This window comes from Puma concolor, chromosome C2 (genome assembly GCF_028749965.1).
Source record: "Puma concolor isolate L17-30 chromosome C2, mPumCon1.1.hap2, whole genome shotgun sequence".
Taxonomy (NCBI): domain Eukaryota; kingdom Metazoa; phylum Chordata; class Mammalia; order Carnivora; family Felidae; genus Puma; species Puma concolor.
In genome coordinates this window covers 19,966,207-19,977,815 of record NC_141675.1, presented here as the reverse complement: position 1 = coordinate 19,977,815, position 11,609 = coordinate 19,966,207, and the positions used below count along the sequence as shown (strand labels likewise).

The following is an 11,609-nucleotide window of genomic DNA, read 5'->3' as shown; positions in this document are numbered from 1 at the left end:
GGGGGGGTGGGCAGAGGGCTGGTAGCAGGATTGAGGAAGGTTGTTCCTCTTTAGAAAAAGCAAAGTCCCAACATACCTTGTTGATGAGGTTAAGGGGCCAAATGTGTGGGAGAGAAGTTGCAGGTGAGAGAAGGTGAGAATTGATTGAGCAAGAACTGAAAAGAAAAACACAACTAGTGAACCAAGAGTGCAGGTAATCAATCTTAGCAGAGAAAAGGGTCACCTGTTCCTTAGGAGAAAGAACATAGGAACAGGAACAAGAAGATGTACTGAGATTCTAAAGTGGAAGGGCAGAATGTAAGAAAGGCTTTCATTATTTTGTCCCTGGATCTCTAGGAAAACACAGATGAGGCCTTCTACTGAAGAAACAGCATTGTGAGCTAGAAAAAGTAGAGAATATTTGGAACAAGTTTTAACAAGGATGACATGGTGAATCCACAAAAGATGGGAAGAACGATCACCAGGGAACCCTACCAGGTGGGAACCTGCCTCAGGGTTAAAATATATACATTTATTATAATGAAGACAATCAGCATTTTTATTTGTTACTCTCCTAGTAAAATTCAAAGACCAGAAACACGGTGTGCAGCGTGGCTGACCTAAGTTTAATAATCAACAAAGTAAGACTCTCTTAGTCTTAGTTTCCTCAACTGTAAAATGGGGGTAAGACTGTTTTCCTTTCAGTTTTAGGCCTCTATAATAAGATGCTATAATACTGGTGGAGCAGTGGTTCTCAAACTAGAGCATTCTGCAGTGGCACCTGGGGGGACTTGTCAAAACACAGAGTGCTAAGCCTCACCTCTAGAGTTAGTGATTTTTCTCTATCTTAGATGAGTCTCAGAAATTTGAGGGTTTTTTTTAAGGTCTATTTATTTTTGAGAAAGCAAGTGCAAGCGGGACAGAGGCAGGAAGAGAGGGGGACAGAGAATCTGAAGCAGGCCCCACCCGGAGCCCAATATGGGACTGGAACCCACAAACTGCGAGATCATGACCCAAGTCGAAGTCAGGCGCTCAACCGACTGAGCCACCCAGGCACCCCTGAATTTGAGCTTCTGACAAGTTTCCCAGGGATGCTGACACTTCTGGTCCAGAGACCGCCCTTTGTAAAGTATTTAATATAACGCTTAGTACATAATAAGTACTAAATACAGAGTAGCAGGTGTTTGGGGTTGGTGCTCGCCTCAGGTATGATAGCTGAATATAGAGTTCAAGCTGAAGTGGCTGTAAATGAAACACAAAGGTGAATCATGGACAGAGATTATTGGGAAAGATTGATCAGTTCACAGAAATGCAGATTGCATTTACTGTGGGAAAGATTCAAGATCAGAATCTTGGACATCAATATATGCTTACCCCAACACTTTCTAAAATGGTGGTTTATAATAAAATGCCAAGGCCATAACAATTAAATCAGATAACGGAAGGAGAAAACTGGGTCAAGGAAGAACAGCAAAACTGAGCAGGTCAACACCAATATTGTGACAACACAGAGCCAGGCTCTCGGGCTTGGAAGCCACTGCGAAACAGGAATCGCAGATGTTACGTAACTGTCATTGTCTGAGATGAAGATTTGTAAATTCCAGTCTCTCATGCTGTAAAAACTGCTCCTACTCCCACAACTGAGGGAATCTCTCACTCCTGGAACACTGAGTAACTTGGAATTCATGTGGCTTCCTTAAGTGGAAGCTTTAATACAAATCAAGCCATAGTATTACAACACAATTAATAAAAAGCACATCTGGGGGTGGTTCAGAAAATGTGCTCCAGATATTTAGCCTTCTAGTGATTCACCATTACCCACGTATACGCCTCCCTGTACAGAGCGCCTGTATTTTGTCAAGTACTGCGGTAGGATGGTCTTCAACCTCCAGTCAAATCACTCTTCCAAGATGAGGAAACAGGCTCTGAGAGATAAAGGAACTTCCCTGAGATGATACCTAAAAAACTCCAATGTCTCTGATTAGAAAGCATGTTTAATTTCCACTCTAAAATGTTGTCTCTAAAAAAGTAAAAGTTAATAAATCTCATCTTTCCATTTTCCTTTTGTCTTCATTTGGGTTTTACAGGAAAGTGATTCTGGAATCATGGAACGTATGCAGGAAGTTTACTGGGGAAAGCCCCTGAGGTCCACACCTGAGAGAGAGTAAAAGAAGCAGAACTGGGTAAAAGGGGAAGTTGAGCTCCAATGCAATCTCAGCAAAGGCTTCAGCCCATTCCATGGGAGTTCTGGACTCAATGGACCCTTTGGAGTTGTTCTGCACTGAGGACAGACAAGCAGGTCTTTGTACCCTCACATCAATTTGTCATTCCTAGTAGTCAGAATTGAGCTCACAGAGGGGCGCCTCGGTGGCGCAGTCGGTTGAGCGTCCGACTTCGACCAGGTCACGATCTCGCGGTCCGTGAGTTCGAGCCCCGCGTCGGGCTCTGGGCTGATGGCTGGGAGCCTGGAGCCTGTTTCCGATTCTGTGTCTCCCTCTCTCTCTGCCCCTCCCCCGTTCATGCTCTGTCTCTCTCTGTCCCGAAAATAAATAAACGTTGGAAAAAAAAAAATTAAAAAAAAAAATCTTATAGAATTGAGCTCACAGAGAAGCCTGTAGAACTAACCTGCTCAAATATATGAATATTTCATCATCACTGGTTTATAGGAACCCAAAGAAAACTATCTTAAATGCAGCAATTATTTTAATAAACATTATTATTTGCAAGGCACTGTGATGGGTACTCTGGGGGAACACAAATTTATTTAAATCACATGTTTGACATCATGTAACTTAAATTTAAAGTAAAATGAACTATAGAGAAGCAAATTGTCTGTAAAATGGATATAATAATATCTGTCTCATAGGGTGGATCCGAGGATTTGAAAACCTGCCACAAAATAAATGCTACATAAGTATTTAGGTTTTTTTCCCCTAACTACAATAGGGAGGAATGAAACGTTTTGCACAATACAATCGACAAAGTACAAATAAATATGTAGTAAGTGAGAAGCTATCACTTTAACTGAGAAAATGTAATGAAGGAAAATGAATTTAGTTGAGTCTTCAAGAGGGGGTTGGAGTTTGGAAGGGAAAAATAATGGTGAGGAGAGGAATACATCCAAAGGATAACAAATAAGATGGACATGTAAAGCATAAAAGCTTAGAAATTTTTTTGACAGCCACTAAATGGACTAGTATGTCAAGAACTTAGGTGAAAGGTTAGGGACACTGCTAATGATTTTCAGTGCCCAGTTAATTGTTGTGACTATTTAGAAGACTATAAAAAGTGAAATTTTTGAGCAAATTATAAGTATGAATAAAATTCTGTTTTATGAATATTAACCTGTGAACCACTGAAATTGAAAGAAACTGGAAGCAAAATTTTCTGTTTCTTGTTCCTGCCTCATACTAATCTATCTTTCCAGAGACTGTTCAAAGTGGTGTCCCTGGACCAGTAGCATCAGCATCACCTAGAGACTTACTGGAAATGTAGATTCCTGGGCTCCACCCCTGACCTTCTGAACTAGAAACTTTGTGGGCCCCAGCAGCCTTTGTTTTAATAAGCCCTCCAGGAAGAGATTCTGATTCACATTCAAATTTGAGAATTACTACTATAGTGTTTCTTTTGACTGGAGCATTTAGCCCATTTACATTCAGAGTGATTATTGATAGATATGAATTTAATGCCATTGTATTACCTGTAAAGTCATTGTTTCTGGAGATTTTCTTTCTAATCATTGTTTTTGGTTTTGTCTTTCCTGCTCAAAGAGTCCCCTTTAATATTTCTTACAGAGCTGACTTAGGGGTCATGAACTCCCTTAGTTTTTGTCTGGCAAACTCTATCTTTCCTTCCATCCTGGATAGATTTTCTGGGTTTTTTTTTTCCCCCAACTACAATAGCTGGAATGGATAAAGTATTTTCTGGATAAAGTATTCTTGGCTTTTCTGGATAAAGTCTTCTTGGCTGCATATTTTTCCCATTCAGCACACTGAATATATCATGCCACTCCCTTTGGAGAGGTGTGCTGTTAACCTTATTTGTCTTCCCTTGTGGGTTAGGGATTGCTTTTCCCTTGCAACTTTCAGGATTCTTTCCTTATCTCTGTGTTTTGCAAATTTGACAATGAAATGTGTCTGTGTTGCCTGGCTTTTGTTGATTTTGATGGGAGTTCTCAGTGCCTCCTGGATTTGGATGTCTATTTCTACCTCCACATTAGGGAAGTTGTTAGCTATAGTGTTTCTGTAACACATTTTTCTTCTGGAGCAAACATCCTTCGGGAATATCCTAAAGCAATCCTCCTCTCTACCTCTCAAGAGTGAGATTGCTGTCTACTAACATCGTTCCAGACTATCTCTGACCAAATGAGTCAGCACCCCAAGAGATGAAAACTTTTCCTTTCTGCACTTTCAAGTTTTTTTGGCTGGTCTCATAAGTAAGTTGACACAAGACAGGTTAACAAGAGAAAAAACAAAAAACAAATTTTACTTTTGTATGTGCTCAGAAGGATATAAAACTCAAAGAACTGACCAAAGCAGGCAGCTTTTATACCTTTTAGACAAAGAAACAATCTGTGAAGTGCTGATAAGACAAAGAAGTTTGAGCTTGGTGTAGCAAGTTAATGAAATAACAGTATTTCTTTTAAAAAAAAAAAAATTTTTTAATGCTTATTTATTTTTGAGACAGAGAGAGACAGAGCATGAATGGGGGAGGGTCAGAGAGAGGGAGACACAGAATCTGAAACAGGCTGCAGGCTCCGAGCTGTCAGCACAGAGCCCGACGCGGGGCTTGAACTCACGGACTGCGAGATCGTGACCTGAGCCGAAGTTGGCTGCTCAACCGACTGAGCCACCCAGGTGCCCCTAACAGTATTTCTTTATACGGCTTCTCCACCCTGAGTTCATATCTGTGGTAGTCAGGATGCCTTCTACCCTCCAGGAGGATACCTTTCACTTGGGGGAATTTATTTCCTGATTTTAGGCAAAGGACGGTCGGAGTGTTCCTTTTCTAGGGGCTATTTCTTAAGCAACTTTAATTCAAAATAATCAATATGCCAGAGTAGCATATTTTGGGGTAGTCTGCCCTGAACCCCATCAGTATTGAACTGTGCTATGTTGATATATGGATTAGATTGTTTTTAATTTTTTTCAGAAAATCTTGAATGCAAAGGTCCTTCGTTTGTTTTACATGTGGAATTCCTCAGCACTGTGTCTATTTGACTAGAAGAGACAAACAATAATAATTAACAATAATAATAAATATTAATGTAATACTAATATCAGTATTATTTATTATTATTATTCCTCAGGAAAAAACCTCACAGGGTTTCAGAAATGGTTCATTGGTTAATATTTTGTTTTCATAAAAATTATTTCAAGAGTCCTTTCCCATTACTCATGAAATTCTGGAATTGCTAATGAAAATACATATAAAACTACAGCAAAATCATGGCTCAAAATAATTAGAGCTTGGATATTGAGAAGGGGACTATGGTCAACACAAAATGGTCCTGAGTAGCTATTAACTAAGAAAGATCAATGTAATGGCCAAATACAGAACCTATTTGTGATTGTCTGGGGACCCTGGATCTTTTTAAATAAACAGATGGGAGGTTGAAAGAAACAGAATAAACTGACAAAGGAGTGAACTTATGGTGTTGGGAAAACGAATAAAGTTTTCCGCCATAAGATAGCCAATGGGACTAAAACAAGCTCTGGTCTCTAGCTTAGAGACCCCTCTTTCCAGTTCTTCTTGCCCTGTTTGCCATAGGCACGAAAACCTGCCGCAGATATGGAAGCTTACAACCATCAATTAACGCTCCCCCCTTCATTCAGAGCTCAGATCTTTGGAGAAACGGTCTCCTCTGAGCCCAGTGGTGTTAAATAAATCCCCCATCCACCAAGATCTCTGGTGCCACTTGGTTTTTCTGCCAGGGTTCCAGTCTGGTTCCGTAACAATGGTGGAGGAGGTCATCAAGAGGATGTGACCACTGGTTGACCTGTGAGCTACACTCAGGCAATCAGAGGCTTCTCAACTTCTCCTTGACCTTGGAATGTATGTTCTACACACCATTCCCACAGAGGGAGCCATCTTCAAGGATACAGTCTTGAAGGAGTAATGTGTTGTTGAAACCAACTGAATGGGAGTGACACCTTGAACTACACAAAGCAACGTCATGGAGTGGCATGGCTGTAATAAATGCGGGATATTTTGCAGACATAGAAAAATCACATAAAAGCACAGTGTCCTATGTATATAATCCATTCGTGCTTCAAGATGTTTTTATTTTGCTACCCAAACACAAATCTATTCCATAACTAATGCATTGACTATGTAAACAAGTTAACAGAGACTCAAGTTAGTTTTAAATATATAAGCATAAATTATGTATATTTCAGCTTGCCTATCCAGCTGTCTTCTCAGGGAGATATATGGAAATTTGTACTTCTGGTTTTTTGAGAACACTGATCTCCTGGATGTTTAAAAGAATGAACATGGTAACTCCTAAATCCCACCTTACCTCAAACTCTGTGTGTCTTCTTCAACAACATCTCCTCCCAATGACTTCTCTTTTGCTTACAGTGGTATCCCTATTCCTCTCAAACTTGGAATCCCTAAACTTTTTTTTTATGTTTATTTATCTATTTGAGTGAGTGAGAGAGAGAGAGAGAGAGAGAGAGAGAGAGTGACTGCACATGCAACCTGGGGAGGAGCAGAGAGAGGGAGAGAGAGAAGGAGAGAAGGAGAGAAGGAGAGAAGGAGAGAAGGAGAGAGGGAGAGAGGGAGAGAGGGAGAGAGGGAACGCGCATGCCAGAATACCAAGTAGGCTCTGCACTGTCAGCAAGAAGCCTGACATAGGGCTGGAACTCATGAACTGTGAGATCATGACCTGAGCCAAAATCTAGAGTCAGAGGCTTAACCAACTGAGCCACCCAGGTGCCCCTCAAAGCCATTTTTAATCACTCTGTCTTCTACCCTAACCTTCAGCCTGTCAGAGCCTCCTGTTTCTGAAAGCTTACAGTTTCCTTAAAGCTACTTTCTAGTTGTGCCTACGGTTATTCCTACCAGTTGTATTATTTACTGGAATTCAGCCAATTTTGTTGTACTTATTACAGTTTTATTTTTTAATTTAAAAATTACATAAAACAATGAAATATGAATGTGAAAAAGACACATTGCCTCTATGAAAATTAAATTTAATGCTTTGCACATACCCCCCCCCCACACCAAATGCCAGTATCATACTGTTTTGAGGACTATAGCTTTATAGTGTAACTTGAAATCATTAAGTTTAATGCTTCCTGCTTTGTTTTTCTTTCTTAGGATTTCTTTGACTACTATGTTTTGTGCTCCTGTATAAAATTTACAGGTGTATTTTCTACTTCTGTAAAAAACATCATTGAAATCCTGATAGAGATTGTATTAAATTTATCAATGGTTTTGGCAGAATTAACATTTTTACCATATTAATGCTTCCAATCCATGAACCTAAGATACCTTCCCATACACATCTTCAATTTCTTTCATCAATGTCTTACAGTTTTTAGAGTAGAGATCTTCCACCTCCGTAGTTAATTCCCTGTTATTATGCTATTTTAAATAAGATTGATTTATTTCGTTTTCAGAAAATTCACTGTTAGTGTAGAGGAATGCACCTGACTTCTGTATGTTAATTTTGTATCCTGCAACTTGATTACATCTAGCAGTTTTTGGGTCATTTGTAAAGACCCAAAGTAAAGACCCTTTTACTTCTTTCTTTCCAATTCTGATACTTTTTTTTTCTTGCCTGACCGCTCTAGCTAGGACTTCTAGTACTATGTTGACTAGGAGTGGTGAGGGTAGACATCCTGTCTTGCTCCTAGCCTTACAGGAAAACTTTCAATCTTTTACCACTGAGTAAGATGGTAGCTGTGGACTTGTCATATATGGCCTTTATCAAGTTGAGATATCTTCCTCTATGCCTAATTTAAGAGTTTTTATCATGAAGGGATTCTGCATTTGTCAAATACTTCCTTGCATCTATTCAAATGAGCATGAGGAAAATCATTTATCCGATAAAGGATTATATCCAGAATAACATAAAGAACTCCTACAACTCAATAGGAAAAAAATTTTAAGGGCAAAGGACCTGAACAGATCTTTCTCCAAGGAAGATTTACAAAAGCCCAACAGGTACATGAAAAAATGCTCAACATCACTAGTCATTGGGGAAATGTGAATTAATACCACAATGAGAAATCACCTCACATCTCTTAGAATGGTCATTACCAAAAAGATAAGATATAACAAATGCTGGCATAGATATGGAGAAACAGGAACCCTTGTGGACTGTTGGTGGGGGGATTGTCAACGGTACAGCCACTATGGAGAATAGTATGGAGGATCCTCAAAAAATGTAAATTACTGAGGTACCTGGGTGGCTCAGTCTTTTAAGCATGGGACTTCAGCTCAGGTCATGACCTCACAGTTCGTGAGTTCAAGCCCCATATCGGGCTCTGGGCTGACACCTCAGAGCCTGGAGCCTGCTTCACATTCTGTCTCCCTTTCTCTCTGCCCCTCCCCAACCTGCGCTCTCTCTCTCTCTCTCTCTCTCTCAAAAAATAAAATAAAAACATTAAAAAAATGTTTTTTTTTATTTAAACTACCATATAATCCAGCAGTTCCACTTCTGGGAATATATACAAAGGAAATGAAAACCCTAACTCAAAAAGATATCTGCACACCCCCCCCCCCCGTTCATATCATTATTTATAATAGCCAAGACATGGAAACAACCTAAGTATCCACAGATGGGGCATTAAAGAAGTTGTGGTAGATTAGACAGATATTAGATAGATAGATAGATAGATAGATAGATAGATAGATAGATAGATAGATATAGATAGGAAGGAAGGAAGGAAGGAAGGAAACAGTAATATCCATATTGGAATACTATTCATCCATAAAAACAAGGAAATCCATTTGTGACAACATAGATGGACCTTTCACCTCAAGTGAAATAAGTCAGAGTAAAGACAAATGTTATATGATCTCACTTGTATATATACTCTTAAAACAATTTTTTTAAAAACTCAAACTCATAGAAAAATAGATCAGACTTGAGGTTACCAAAGGCAGAGACTGGGGGAGGAGGGCTTGGAGGAAGGTAGTCAAAAGGTACAAACTTCCAGTTATAAGTAAATACTAGGATGTAATGTATACCATGATGACTATACCTAACACTGCTGTGTGCTGTATGTAGCCAAGTTATTAAGAGAGTAAATCCTAATAGTTCTCATCACAAAGTTCTTTTCTTTATTCTTTTCTTTTTTTTTAATTTTTTAACGTTTTATTTATTTTTGAGACAGGGAGAGACAGAGCATGAACAGGGGAGGGTCGGAGAGAGGGAGACACAGAATCTGAAACCTGCTCCAGGCTCTGAGCTGTCAGCACAGAGCCGGACGCGGGGCTCGAACTCACGGACCAAGAAATCATGACCTGAGCCGAAATCAGCCGCTTAACCGACTGAGCCACCCGGGCGCCCCTTTTCTTTTCTTTTTTTAACTTATTTTTTTTTTCTCAACGTTTATTTATTTTTGGGACAGAGAGAGACAGAGCATGAACAGGGGAGGGGCAGAGAGAGAGGGAGACACAGAATCGGAAACAGGCTCCAGGCTCTGAGCTGTCAGCACAGAGCCGGACGCGGGGCTCGAACTCACGGACCAAGAAATCATGACCTGAGCCGAAATCAGCCGCTTAACCGACTGAGCCACCCGGGCGCCCCTTTTCTTTTCTTTTTTTAACTTATTTTTTTTTTCTCAACGTTTATTTATTTTTGGGACAGAGAGAGACAGAGCATGAACAGGGGAGGGGCAGAGAGAGAGGGAGACACAGAATCGGAAACAGGCTCCAGGCTCCGAGCCATCAGCCCAGAGCCCGACGCGGGGCTCGAACTCACGGACCGCGAGATCGTGACCTGGCTGAAGTCGGACGCTTAACCGACTGCGCCACCCAGGCGCCCCCCTTTTCTTTTCTTTTCTTTTTATTTCATTTATGTGAGAAGGTAGATGTTAGCTGAACCTACTGTAGGAATCATTTCACACTGATGTAAATTAAACCATCATGCTATACAGTTGAAATATATACAGTATGCATGTCTATTTCTCACTAAAATTGGGAGGTTAAAAAAAAGAAAAAAAAATTAGTTGCTCAAAAAACAACCAACAAACAGATCTACTCTTGAATTAGGTGGGAGACAGTTGTAAAAGACTGGAAAAATCATAACAATCTGGAAAGACTGTTCATATGGTGTATCTTAATAAATGTGTTTAATATCTCATTAAAGTTAAAGAAACAAAATAAGAATTGTGATGTTTAATTAATATGTTTTGGCTGGAAATAACAGAAATTCTACTTGAAAGGCAAAATAATAATGGAATTATTATTCTAACTAGCCGGAAGTCTTGAAGTAGAAAAGTTCCAGGGCTGTTTAATACAACAACTTAATCAAATAATCCTTTTTCCACCTTTCTATCCAACCGTTTACAGATTATTGGAACACTTCCTTCATTGAATCAAAGTGGCTGAAGCAGCTCAAGCAGCTCACCCTCATTAATCAATAACCAAAGGCTGGAAAGCTACCCTGGGATAGCCCCTGGTTCTTAACCCTTTACGAACAAGGACATCTTTCAAAGAAGTTCTCTAGGTTTCTTTGTGTCTCATTGGCCAGGAGCTGGTTAAATACCTAGCACCATGTGCTGCTAAGGAAGAAAATCACCCAATTTATTTGGGAAAGGGGAGAACACTATGGGGAAAAAAATTAAGAAGCTCCTGGCAGCACGGAGAAGGAGAGTAACTGTTGGACAGGAATTCCACAGTATGTGCACCAGGTAGAATACGCATCATGGGTTATAAAAAGAGATGATAATGAGCACTCATACTGAAAGGAAGCTCTTTGCCCTACCTAAAAAGATTGGTAAATGAATATGCATTCATATGTACTCCCTTAAAAATAAAAATGTTTGACTTATATATGCCCTGTCTTAACCCATCTACTGATCCTGAACAAAGCACTTAAGTCTCTAATATTCTTACTGTACTCAATGATAGTTTTTAGTGTAGGGAACACAGTCTCACATAGAGTATACAGTAAGTAGGTATTAAAAAAGTGATGATTTTACATATTTGCTACAACAGGAACTCAGTCAGTACTTATTGATTTACTACAGATGGGAAATGTTCTATGTGACTGTTAAGTGGCTTGCCCCTACTTTGAAATCATATCTAGTGCCAAACAAATTTCTGTTCTACTTCAGATGTTCAAGACTTTTTTTTTTTTGCCTTTATGATGATTATTCCTGTTAATAATTGTGAAAACGAACAGTGGCAGGAAAGTACTGTGTGTTTCCAAACAATCTACTTTCACCCCTGGGGACAGGGAAAAACCACCATTCCCAGTACCCTGGCATCCAGAAAAAGGCTCATGAAAAAGATGTCAACAGAAAACACTGGCCTTCGCACCAGTCTGGGCTCCAAAAATCTTCTGGGATTTTGTGCAAATACCTGTTCACTCCTTCTTTCTCCCCATGTCATCTACAGATTGGAAGCAGAGGATCAATGGAAAACTCAAAGGCCCAAGGGCCAGACAGTAT

The 11,609-nt window shown here is 39.7% G+C and overlaps 1 long non-coding RNA gene across 1 annotated transcript; it reads left to right on the top strand.

The window, feature by feature from the left end:
- The first annotated feature begins 342 nt into the window (after positions 1–342).
- LOC147577127 (uncharacterized) lies at positions 343–4,236 on the top strand. The gene is made up of 3 exons (XR_015255751.1): positions 343–477; positions 2,067–2,346; positions 2,598–4,236. It is a non-coding gene; the product is annotated as an uncharacterized LOC147577127 (long non-coding RNA).
- Positions 4,237–11,609: the final 7,373 nt, after the last annotated feature.